The following is a 13,596-nucleotide window of genomic DNA, read 5'->3' as shown; positions in this document are numbered from 1 at the left end:
GTGCAAGTCACCCCAGCAAAAAGCCATACAACAAACTCGTGTTTAGGCCTACTGTGTGCTACCGTTCTCTCAATACACCATGGGTGCTACCCTTCACATCGCATGTTCCGGCGATGTGACTATCGCTCATTCGCACATCGCGATGTCGATGTTAAAACAGAATATCGTTCAGCCCTAATATGGTGGCCGATATATCGGGCATCCCTATTAAAATTTGTAAATAGAATTGTACATTAATTTGGGCTGATAATAATCAGTTATTTAAAATAAACTATATGTTAAATATTTAACAAATGGTCAAAGTTAACCCATTTTTAGTTTGGTGTTGTGGATATTTGTGGTACAAATGCTTCAACAAAGGCTCCTCAAAGAAAACACAGCTTTAAAGCATGCTGCTAAGAAACCCATAATCACACTTCAAACACATTTCACACAAACACTCTTTGCTAATCATATTCAAACAAAGAGACAATCCCCAAAAATACAGCTAATTACTTTGTGCTTCACCTCAGAGGACCCAAAGGGTTCATGAGATGTTTTTCAAGCCCCTGAAGCAGAGAGAAGACCATCTTTGTGGAGGACCATCCCTGTCCTAAACCATTCCGACTGAACCTGTTCCAAACGCCACAGGGTCTACGCAGTTGGTGCATTCAGGCACTGACGATAATATATGCGCATTCTATTTAGGGTGCTTTCTTAATTCTGTAGTTTATGCTAAAACCTAAAGCCTCAAGATTCACCCTTCAGTCAGATCTAAAGACACCAGCAAATCGTAGTGAACTGACTTCTGATGAATCAGTATTCCATGCCAACCTCTGTTGAACTTCATGTCTGCTTCAGCTCGTACTATTGCCCTCAGGCGCTGTGAATGTGTGCATGAGGCAACAAGGTCATAATTCAGGTCAGTGCTTTTTAGAGACATGTTAATCGTACCTCTGAATTTATTCCTCTCATTTTTGGTGGATTTTATAGGCATGTAATACAGCCTATCTCTTACAGTCACATGAAATGCGCGTGGATAATTTCAACATGCTAGCAACATTTTTCTGTCGTCATCCATCATGTAACATCCATAAAACATGCCCTGACAGCTTCAAGCTACAATAATGGCTATGAATGGATCAAAAATCGAGGAAAGCAGAAATATATTCAAGCTTTTGATGGTGTGCTAATACTGTAGACTTTCCATCTAATCCCACAGCCAAGTCTCTTTAGATTAGCCTTGGTCCTCTGGTGATCTTGGCAAAACAAGAACATTTATAGCTTTTCCATGTTCCTCAGTATGTTTTTGAATGAAACCAGGGCAATGAGCATGATATTAAATTACATCACCTTATGTTATTTATTCACTCACACAGTTTCAGCAGAAAAAAAAAAAAAAATCATGCAGTCCAAGCGCAATGCTCAAGGGTCCAACAACTGTTCCCCATCTGGGATTCGAGCATCTGGCTTCATATTCTCATCACAATCTCAGTTCTTACAGTATGATCTTACTGTAGCCTAGTTGTAAGACTATTACATTAAATTTAAAGGTCTGGAAGTGCTGACTAACAGCTGAATAATGCTGTGGGTGTAATTATGCTGCATATGATGGTAATTCTGCTGAGATTGGCACAACAGACTATGTAGATTCACTCAGCACCACACAGGTGGCAGAAGCGCTTAGCTAGAGTTGACACTAACACAAGGGAAACGATTAATACTCCAGAAGAGCATCGCCAGTGTCACACACCAGAGCTAAATCTCTCATTATGGAAAGCAGAAGGCTTTTTAAAGAACACAGACCTGGGCTAATTGGAGACATTTTGGAACAATCCATCTACGTCTGCCCCAAACTCAGGATGTAAATGGCTTTTTAATTTTATAACACAGGTACTTATCCACTCTGAAAGGCAGCATAAATTCTATTGAAGTATATAACTGAATTCAGACAGTGACTTTACAAAGTAACTCATATTTTTTATCCAATCAGAGCGCATTCTATTGGTAGAAAATCAGGCTTGATTCTACTTTGGCTAGGAGACCAGGACTATGTTAAGAATAGCATATTAGAATATTAAGCTTACTATTTTTTGTGTACTATTTTTTATATATATATATATATATATATATATAAACAGTATCCAAATTTTCAACATAGAATATCGGGATGGCAGACTACATTTGACCTACTATACAGCAATGCATGTATGGAAAACTGCATGGAAAACTGTATCCCATAATGCAATGCACCTGACCAAAAAAAAATATAGATCTTGAATCTTCTTTTTTATTGGATATTTATGAACTTAGCACACACAAACACACACGCTGCACAGTATGCATTAAGCAGCATGCTATATTTCTTCTGAAACTAGTTATAATTCTGAAAATCTGAAGGTGTGTGCTAAGGCTGGAATGAGTTTTTTTTCTTTCTTTTTTTTATGTCCCTGGGAGGAATTGATGGGTCTTTGAGCCTTCAGTCTAAATATTTACAGTGAAAGAGCATCTCTGTGCATTATCTGTGAGCACATTAACCTCCTCCTGTTCAGCCCACACAAAAGTTTGGGCTTTTCAGCCCCCCATACACAGAAACACAAACATACAGTATACACACAGATCTACACAATCAGCCCCTTGTATTGCATGTCCGGTTGTATGGCTGATTCAACAGCGCTGATGATATTACACAACGTCATAATGTCATTGTCACAAGCCTGAGATGTTTTTGCTCCTTTTCAGGTGCATTCATCCAGACCAGGGATGGGCAACTTCGGTCCTGGAGGGCCACTGTCCTACAGAGTTTAGCTTCAACCCTAATCAAACACACCTGAACAAGCTAATCAAGGTCCTCAGGATTACTGGAAAATTACAGGCAGGTGATTTTTTCAGGGTTGGAGCTAAACTCTGTAGGACAGTGGCCCTCCAGGACCGAAGTTGCCCATCCCTGATCCAGACCATCGCTCGACATGTATCTAGTTCTGGTCTAGTTCGCTAACAATATTTACATTAAGCTGTGACAGAAGCTGTTTTGTAAAATGACACTGGCCTATTTATTCCCATATGTGTTGCAGAGATACACATGGCAGAACAAATCCTGACATGTCGACATCAGCCACATGTGAATGCTTCTTATCGGCTCAATGAAAGCTGATGTTTCCTGGAAGACATCAAAGTCTGGACAGCCAAATGGCCGTTTTCTGATTGCACATGTGACTGCTATGTTGTAAATATTAAACAGCTGCTTTCACCACAGCGCATATTACAATAATGAAATGAGAATGTTTGACGGAATTGCGTAATTCTTCCCCGAAATAAATAGACAGACAACACGTAAGCCATTTGACTTACGACAAAATACTAAACACTGTGGCACTTTCAAAATATTCAAAATATCTGTGGGGTCCAACATCTGGCAAATTCTGGTTTAACCAATCGCAAGAGTTTGGAGGGGGGACTACCTGTCTGTACAAACACTGCAGAACAAAATTTGGTATAAATCGCTTATAAATCTATTTTTACTTAAATTGTTGCATTGAAATGAATAAACTAAAGTGGTTTGATGAAGGATTTGTATAAAAAAAACTTCAACTTTATATTTACGCTTTTAAAATGACAAAAACACAATAAAATGCTCCCTTTTTAGTAAACATTTATACACTAATACTTGAGAACTTTAAACTGTTAAAAAATGCAAAACCGACAAAATAACTATGTATTAGGGAAGCACGATATATCGGCCACGATATCGGTAATGGCCGATATATGTTCATTTTTAATGTTATCGTTATAGGCCTGATAAGTAAAAGTCGATAAATAATATTATTTTCTTCAGCTGAGACACTCCAGATGTTCACCATGATGGTTCTGAATTGCTTGAAATATGATCATGCACGTACAGTTATGTGCAGCATGTGATGTGCAGTGCAAGTCTGTCATATGGGCTACATAAAATTATATTGAGAACATTATAATTGTGTTCTTGGGACATGGCTTTTAATGGTGAGACATTTGTTTTGTAATCAGGCTCTAAAAAATTATATAAAAATATGGATTTAGATTTATTGGCCAATATATCACCCATCGGCTTTCAAATATAAAGAATTATCGGTTATCGGTATCAGGCAAAATTTTCATATCAGTGCATCCCTATTGTGTAATCAGAGAAAAGCAAGATGAAGAGAAAGTGAAAATTATACTGAGAATGAAAGCAAATAAATGAACCAAAAAAAGAAACCCTAAACACCCTAAACACTTTCATTTAAGTGCTCTGATTGCTGTTTAATGGTCAGTGGAAATAACTAGAAAGTAATCTAAATTAGGTCTTGCAATGGTTACAATCTCTCAGAACTTACACTGAGACAAAGACAGAAAAACAGCACGGCAGAGTATCAATCTACACAGAACAGACAATGACAGCTCATACAGTGAAATCATGGTGTGCTTGAGGTTGTCAAGGGTAGCTGGCGTGTGTTGTGTGTATGTGCTTCAGTAAATTAGTGTTTTCTTCTGAGCGTGAGCCACATGCTCCATACATCCTCAGCTAAACGCAACATGCATCTGACTGACAGCTCTGGTCTAATTTTAGGGTAAAACAAAGACTCCTCTACAGACTGACAAGAACTAAGATGACATTAAGTGATGTGGTAGCAGCGAGACACGCAGAGCGACAGAAAACTTTAGAACGTGTGCGAGAGGCCAATGCAACAGAGTTCACAAAGGTCATCGCCAGAGCCAGTAAAGTTTATGAGACCCCGATCGCGCAACATGCAGCCCAGAACAAACTCAGAGATCAATATGTCCTCATCTGCAGCAGACCACTCATCAATAAGCGCCTGACTGATTTAGGAAATGACTAACTCATAAAATCACATGCATTGTGCTCAAAGGCCCTTTATTAGAATAAGGTGCAGCCACAGTGACCGACCAAAAGGCACACAATTATTGTCAGTGAGACAATAACTCTGCAGTTTGACTAGTTTAATAAGACTGCTGGAAAATGGCCTAGTTTGCCAATCTCGCAAATATTTACTTAACAAAATCTCTCAAATACGTATTTAATTTAATCTGTCAAATATTTATTTTATTTAATCTCTAATGTATTTAATGTGTCTGCTCATTTAAATATTTACATTTTATATTTTACATGAATTAAAAGCTTAATATAACTATTAGAATAAGCCACAAGTCTAAACGTGTCAGACCAACAAAGCCCAGCGTAATGCGGTCAGCATGTGGGATGAAATACACACAAGAATGAATGAAAGAGAACAGAGACATACAGGCAGAAACAAAAAGGGCCAATTATCAACCCGCTGTAGCAGTGTCTGCTTTTGAAACCAGACAGAGACACACCAATGAATATGTAAGAAAACAAATCCAATTTACCTTTCAAGCAAATGGTCTCCGTTTCTGGTATGAGTGAGCTGGCCTGTCATCTCTATTACAGTAGATTCCTCTTTCATTTGTGCCGGCTTGGTTGTGCTTGGTTTAAAATCCTTTGACTAAAGGAGTAGGTCACTGTGGCTTACAATCTGTGCCATCAAGAAGTAAAGCATGTGTGTAGTTCCTTATTGACATGTCTTGTGGGGGCTGTTATGTCTCTGTGCATCCTTTCCTCAAACCCTTACTAACTGTCTCTGATGTTCCCTCTCTCTTTCTGCCTCCCTCACACACAGCAAACCCCGTCTGTCGCCTCCTACTTTGACTTCTCCCCGCCCACCTTATGAATAATTAATCACCATGTGGGTAGACCCCTCCCCCCTTTGAAAAAGATCCACACGCGCGTGCTCACACAACAAAAACGCATACACACGATGAGGAAAAACACAAACACATGACATGTATGTATGTAAAATCGAGACAGCCGGGTGCGCTGCCCTCCCCCCTCTCAGCTGGGGGATAATTTAGCATTTCTCAGGCTGGGATGGAAGACTCTCCCCTCCTCCAGGGCTTTCCCTCTGAGCTTGACCTCTCCATTACGACCCGCGTCTCAATCTCGTGTACGTCTGGACCCCTTTTCACTCCCCGCCTGCCCTCATGTCACCTACTGACAAATCAATACGATGTCAACAACATGCAAATGCTCGCTGTATATGATTAGAGAAGCCTAATATGGATAGAGATCGATAAAAGCCAGTGACAGCCGGGCAGCGAGATTGAGAGTTGAATGATAAAGATATTTAACCCCTTGCTTCTAGTCAAAACAAACAAAAGGTTAATTAAAAGAATAATTCATTCTACCTTGATTTAATATAGTAATTGCTCAGTGCATGTTGACATCTAGGAGTGTGGGACATACTGCTAGCAAGGTCAAACACCTTCTTAGCAACATCATTAAGAACAATCTAATAATTTAAACCCCTTCTGAGATTAGTCTAATTAAAATGAGGTGATGGAAAATCTGACAGCAGCAATAATTGCAAGTATGTCATGAATGTTATTCCAATAGTTTGTCATTATTATAATCAAATGGGATTGCAAAGGAAAATTGCTGCATTATAAATGTACACTGACAAAAGTATACAAAAAAGTACAATGTAATAACTTTTAGTAAAAAAATTGATGTGGTTGTTATTTTTTCTATATGCCATGGAATGGTCATGGTTCAAAAGCTTGCGAATGGTAATTTTTTTTTAACTTTATTTATGAAAGAAGTGTCTTATGCTCACCAAGGCTGCATTTTTTAAAAAAAAGTTTACATTAAAAATGATCAGGATAAACACTTATTCAACATTCGTACAGATACAGGTACAAAGAAATTCTTATACCGGTTTAGTTTGCACATTGGGACTCTGTATCTTCTACCCGAGGGAAGCAGTTCATACTGTGAATACAAGAAGTGAGTTTGGTCCCCTAAAATTTTCTGTGCCTGATTAAGAATGCAGTTCTCATAAGTATTGAAGATTAAGATTAAAATATTCTTCTTGCCAAACAATTTTCAATGCTGTCAACACAAGGTGTACAAATATAGATTTAAGCTGTACAGTTATGTTCCCAAACCATACCGTAACACCATACCTAACGGACTATCAATGTTGAAAACAGCTGTGCTGATTAATATTTTTGTGAAAACCATGATACATTATTTCAGGATTTATGGGGGACAGAAAGAATTACGGGCAGAAATGACAATGCTAAAGCATAAATAACCTAAGTGAGATTCCCTTGTCACAGGACCTGAGAAAACATTCCCAGTTATTGCGCCAAAATGTATATTTACAAGGTATATGCAAACATTTTTATCATCGTTTTGCACAAGTATATGGATGGAAAGTAGTGAATCAGAAAGTTTTCAACCTCACTGTCTAAATGAAATGGACAGGTCAAGTCAAATTACTATAGCTTACCATAAACCATCTTCAAGCCAAGGACTGCAAGTGATTGACAGTTTAACTCTAAGTAGGACCCTTGATCCTGTGTCTCAAAGGTGGATTTGCAATTTGGAGGTATTTAGTTCTCTATGGTAAGCACATTAAATTATGATAAGGGGTCTCCTCTGTGACTGCATATCTATCAGCAGGAGTATAACAGCGAGCGCAAATGCAAAGATAACAGCTCAATCCCTCATTTCAATGCAAAGCGAAATTAAAACACTGCAGCAACTTCTCTATTCCCCAGTTTGTAACAAAAATCAAGAAACTTCGAGATTAAACAGTGTTTGTTGTTGAAGCGCATTTGCTTGTGACCTCAATCATGTACAGTCCAAGCACAGAAAGGGTTTCCCTTATTATGAGAAATGTTTCACATTTTTTCCTTTCCACTGACGTCTGTTGTGTTGGCAGATGCAAAACAGGGGGAGTAAGACTAAATAAAAGGTTTGTTTCAGTTCTTCAGGATTGGCACAGAAATTACAAGGAGCTGATCTAAATCCCTCTGGGGAAGCAGTGAGATGGAGAAAAGACCATTAAATCAGAGCCAAAACTTCCTGACACAACTTCATGCATGTGATAGGGATGGGAATCATAATGAACTGAACAATTATGGTTCTGATTCTGACTCCTCTTAATGACTTGATCTATCAATGGTTATCAAAGAAAAATACTAAACTAACAAAATGTAAACATATTTAAATAATGTATTAATTAACTGTTTAATTGATTCATTCATTCACTCATTTGTCTCAGACTGGTTGCACTGGATGTTTCTGATTCACTACAAAAAGCCAGCTAAAAAGAGTCATACGGTAATACGGTAGCTCATAAGGCAAACTTTTTTTCGAGAATTGGTCTACACAGGTTGCACTATATGTTTCTGATTCACTAAGAAGAACAAGCGCATATACGAGTAATTGTTTCGTACATCAGTGGTAGCGCTATAGATTCAGTAGTGCCTTTGTGGCACCGCTGAGAAGAGGTAAATAAAATGTTTGAAAACCATTAACAAAATGCAAATCATTCAGTTCCGGTATTTTTTGAAAAAGCAACAAGACAAAATATGTTTCCCAACACTACCCCTGGGCCCTGACAAATTTATTTCACAATTGGAAAGCCCAATGATATGGGGGTTAACAGGATAAAAGTATATTATTTGACTGATAATGTGATTGCAACATTACAGCCGTATGTCTTAAAGTTGTACCTACAAAATGTGTAACTGCCCAGTTGTGTGGCAATACATATAATTGGATTATTGTTGAACCAAAATTTCTGCAACTGAAAATATATGGCCGAAACAGCTAAAAAACTTTTGGAGGCCTGAAATCATTGACCAAAACAGTGATGTTTCAATTATTAGCACGTCTCCGATAACATGTTTTGATTCTGTCAATGTCATGAACAACATGCTAAACAACATGTACAGCAAATGTACACTCTATATAACAGATCTGCAGTCACTTCCAGAGATTTAAATTCAATGACTAGTTCTGAGGTTAAGAAACCTGTATTCATCTGACGCTGACATTAAAGGTTATGAGCAAAGACATTCCTGCTGTGTTGCCGTGCCAAAGCATACGGTCACAGAGGGCCCGTCTTTCAATTGCATCAGGTGTAACACTAATTGCATTGTTTAAATATTTAAACCAGCTTGAGGGACACAAAAGGAGAGGGATAGGGAGGGGCAAGGGTTAAAAAAGAGCAAGAGCGGGAGAGGGGGTGGAAGAAGAGAAAGAGATGACAGAAGAAGAAAGGGCAGAGGAATATGGATGTATTTGCGAAAGATAGAAAGGCTCTTGTTGTTTGTGGAACTCAAGGACAGGACATGAACAAAACAAAGGGAAACAACAGTGGAGCATTATGGCTGTTTGAGCAAAGTAAGGCCTCCTTTGTCTGTGTTGGGGGGGTTGGGGGGGATGAAAGGTGGAATGAGACAAACTGGATGTTCCTCTGCTTTTTTTGTTTTTCTCCTTTCCCAGCAATCAACGGGGGTGGCTCATTAGAGACTAACGAGAGGTCTGAAGAGCACACTTGGGAAGGCAGGGAGCTGCCAAGTTTATGAGAGAGGTCATATACAAAAGCTGTCAGTAATGAGCTGAAACGGGTCCATGTGAGTCCCACTGGAGTGAATCCCACTCTGACATGTTCGGTCGTGTAAACCAGCGGCTTTTGAGCACTTGTTTGTGTGTCAAAACACCATAAAACAATTTGCATAGCCAGATCAACATAATGGCAGTTTTACTGGTATTTACTCTCAGTTAAAGGAATAGTTCACTACCGTTTGGGGTAGGTAAGATTTCTTTAATGCTCACCAAGGCTACATTTTTTTCCTCCAAAAAAATACTGTAAAAGCAGAATGTAGAAACTAACTGTAATTTGTTCCTTCGCTGCAAAGATCCTTCAAAAATCATTCTGCTGATTTGATGCTCAAGAAACATTTCTTATTATTATCAATGTTGAAAAAATTCATATTTTTCTGAAAACAGCAATACACCCCCCCCCCCAGTATTCCTTAATGAACAGAAAATTCAAAAGAAAAGGTTTTTATATGAAATCTTTGAACTGAAATAGAAATCTTTTGTAACATTACATGTCTTTACTGTAGCTTTTGATCAATCTAATGCATCCTTGCTGAATAAAAGTATTAATTTCTTATATTACCTACCCTAAACTTTTGAACAGTGTACAATGACAGTTCTAGGAATAAATAATATAACCAAATATTCATTTCATGATGAACAACACTTTAAGGACATCCTTTGTCTTGTTCAAAGACAGCACGCCCAAGTAAGATGCGTGCTGCACGTTAGCTAATGGCACTTGGCAATGATCCTGTTCTCAGTGGTTGGTCAGGTCAACAAAGAGTTAAAGTCATCTTGATGAAGTAGTTTCCAGGTGTATAGTGTATGTAGTTCCCACGCCTCCCATCTGTTTATGTGATATATCACTTCCTAAGCCAATGAGAGGCATTATACATCACAAATGAGCCAGTTTTCTCTACATCAACACCATACAAAATAATATGTATTTAAAGGGATAGTCATTATTAACTCACCCTCATGTTGTTCAGAACCAGTACGACTTTATTTCTTTTGTGAAATTTTTATTTTTTTAATATAAATCAGTGGTGTCCAATGTTGTTTTAGACTCCATTGACACATTGTTTGGATGTCATACAGAAAGTCATACAGATTTGGAAAGACGAGAGAGTGAGTAAATGACTTAAAACGACCCCTTTAAGATTGATACCTAATGCAAACCTAAAAGACATGTAAGAAGTACAAATATGATGGAAAGTGTGTTTCAAGTTCTCTCTGATCCTGCTTATGAGGTCTGGGAGCACTTTGGGACAGCTGGTCTTTCGTTTATCAGGTCCATACCTCTTCACACACATTCTGTTCTTCTCTGTCCCACACTCCATTGATCTGAAGACCCTTCTCTTCACTCAACCTGCTGTGTACAGCCGGTCAGAGGGTCATATTAATGGCGGTCCTTCAGAACAGCTGCTGCCGAAGGCGAAGCAGATACATCCACATTAGCCTTGTGACTCTTGAGACAGTCCTTCCTTTCTTCCATAATGCAATTCACTCTCTTCTTACATTTATTTAACAGCCACACAAAGAGCAAAAAAAATCAAAGAAAGAAAAAAGACTTTTTATGACCCGAAACAACATAAATTCTATTCGGATCAATTATATTGATTTGCTTCCATATATCCTGAAGCTCTTCCTTTGGGCAATTTAAAGTGAAAGTCTTTCCTTCAGTTCCTATGTTCCTTGCTTTAACTCAGATCCAAATATCTTTAACACAAAAATGTAAAGATTTACATTCAAGGTGTGGTTACATTAGTGATATTTCAGCAAAGTATTGCTGACAAAAGGTCCATTGTCCACTGTCCACAATAGTGTAGCAATGTATGAAGCACAGCTCACAGAAGTCACTTTCAAACCAAGCAGCGTTTGTTGGTCAGTGAATTCACATGAGCAACCTCAACATTAGCGAAATCTGCATGGGGAACTTTTTCGAATTTGTGAATGTGCAGCTTTCTACTGAAATGAATTTCATCTGCAAAATCTTACTGAGCAATGGTAAATGTGACCACACTTTAGATACAACAGCTACAATACAGCTCGATTCAGTGTCTTCATTAATAGAAAGTGTCTCATGAACAGGGTTGTGAGTGACATCATCAGTTATGCAAACCATTGAATAGGCCTAGTTGAGGGGTCATACTGTAGGATAAGCTCATGTCCCTTGTTCAACCACAGAGCAGATGTCAGGTAGGCCACAGCCTTGACACAAACACAATATCTCTAACAGCAGGGTACCTGGCTGTCTGAGTTTCGCCCAATAAGCCGCTAGCACAGGGGTTAGATGCAGCAGGAACACGGGCAGACTCTGTAATTCAATAAAGACCCTCAACAGGGCTATTAGAGGTGTAAAATGTCAGAGTGTTTGGATCAGAATGTTCTAGGTAGGTGATGTAGACGGTTTCTCAGAAGTGCGACTCAACAGATCACATAAAGATAGAGAGAGCGAATCACAGAGCGAGAGGAGAGGAAAGGATAAGGAAGGACTAAGGAAGCAGCTGGTCAAGAAAAGGAAATTACCTCAATATATATTATGCTACATCTATATCCATAATTATGAAATCTGATTGGCCAAAGCCGAATTCCTGTCAGGGTCAAAACTAAAAAAAATCCCAGAAATAGAGCGAGCGAGAGAGAAAAGGTGTTATCAAGATGTGTTTTCGGTGAACTCATCACAAGTGGCCTGCAAAGATGCATTACAGTTACACCTGGTATTATCACGTTTCAAATGCATCTTCTGTGACCACTTGCGTTCGAATTTTGTGGAGACCCTTTACTTTTTTTCCATCACCCTCAACGACATCACTTTCACCGCACAAATAGGCTACTATTAACTACATAAATAAAGCAAAGGGTGGGATGTCTGCATATGAATATAAACTACTTCCACACAATTTCTCCTGTCAGGAAAAAAACAATTCTGCTAAATTTGCAGCATATAAGTGTGAGACTGATGTGAGATTCCAGATCTGTGTCAATCAAGTAAAGCATATTGAGAAAAAGCACATGTGCATGTGCAAATGTGACCTATAAAGCACACTTTTGTGGGCTAGATGCACGGAAAACATATGGACCAGGATGAAACGTGCCACCGATCAGGGCTCTGAGCGTTTAACTGTGTCAGTTGAGGAGTCAACCCCGGGTCTGACATCCAGTGTGTTAAGCCCTGGGGTCGCGGTTCAGTTTAGTCTCCAGACCTACTTTACATCTACACTGACAGAAGGCTGAATCAGAGAGTGCTAACAAAAAGCCCTTCCTTGCTTGTCGGTCAAACGGCGGGCTGTCGCGCGTAGGCACGTTGACCCTTCCCCCTCGGTTCTTCAGGAGCCTCTATCAACAGGAGGTGTTGTCATTTCTTCAGTTAATTGCTGGCGGAGCCCCGATCTGCCCTCAAGAAATCTGGACAAGGGAGGGAAAGCTTTGGTCTCCTGCCAGAGCGCGTGCGTATCCCCCAAACACACGCACACACACCAATGTCTAAGAATACAATGGGGCAAAGCAGCTGGACTGCAGAACCACAAGACAGTCCTTGCATGAGTAATTACAAAACCAAGACAAGCCATCTGTGCCATAGAGATCATAACATCTGCTTTAGATCAATAACTTGCACAGATAAGGGAAGTGGATTTCTTTTCATTCAAAAGATATCCTACATCAATTCAAAGCTTCCTTTCTATAGTATGACATAACACACAGTTTAAACCTATGAATTACAATAGGCCTTGAAAATGATGTAATTTCCCAGTGGGACAAAATGGACACCTGTTCTGTATGAAAACATTGATAGCGACTTGTAACCCTATACAGGTTTCAGAAGGTCTGCTGAGGGTCCTTCAAAAAGACTAAATAAATGTTCATGGTTTTATTCAGATTTGAAGCCGGTTGCAAAACAAAGTCAGAATCTTTAAAGGATCAAGAAAAGACAATACAACTGCAAGGACATGCGTCTATAGATACTATACAGATTCATGGCACTAATTACAGGAAATTAACTAATTGCATTATCCTTCAGACTGAGAACAGACCAAGAAAGTATAGGTCAATTTAATGAAAAATGAATTTTCAGCAACCATTACTCCAGTCTTCAGTTCAGAAATCATTATGCTGATTTTATGCTAAAGAAACATTTCTTATTATTATCATCAATGTAG

General features: G+C 38.9%; 1 protein-coding gene across 17 annotated transcripts in view; it reads right to left on the bottom strand.

The window, feature by feature from the left end:
* nfasca (neurofascin homolog (chicken) a) overlaps window positions 1–13,596 on the bottom strand; it is an 89,546-nt gene that overhangs the window by 57,104 nt on the left and 18,846 nt on the right. For 16 of the 17 annotated variants that reach the window (XM_079857126.1, XM_079857128.1, XM_079857129.1 and 13 more), the window contains exon 1: window positions 5,368–5,655. The exons of the other annotated variant lie outside the window; for it this stretch is intronic. The gene's annotated coding sequence lies outside the window, so the exon portion shown is untranslated. Of the gene's footprint in view, window positions 1–5,367; window positions 5,656–13,596 lie in introns of those variants that run through there. 17 annotated transcript variants of the gene reach the window in all.

This window comes from Squalius cephalus (genome assembly GCF_949319135.1).
Source record: "Squalius cephalus genome assembly, chromosome: 22".
NCBI lineage: Eukaryota > Metazoa > Chordata > Actinopteri > Cypriniformes > Leuciscidae > Squalius > Squalius cephalus.
The sequence above is the reverse complement of the archived record's forward strand: the minus strand, read 5'-3'. Positions and strand labels throughout refer to the sequence as shown.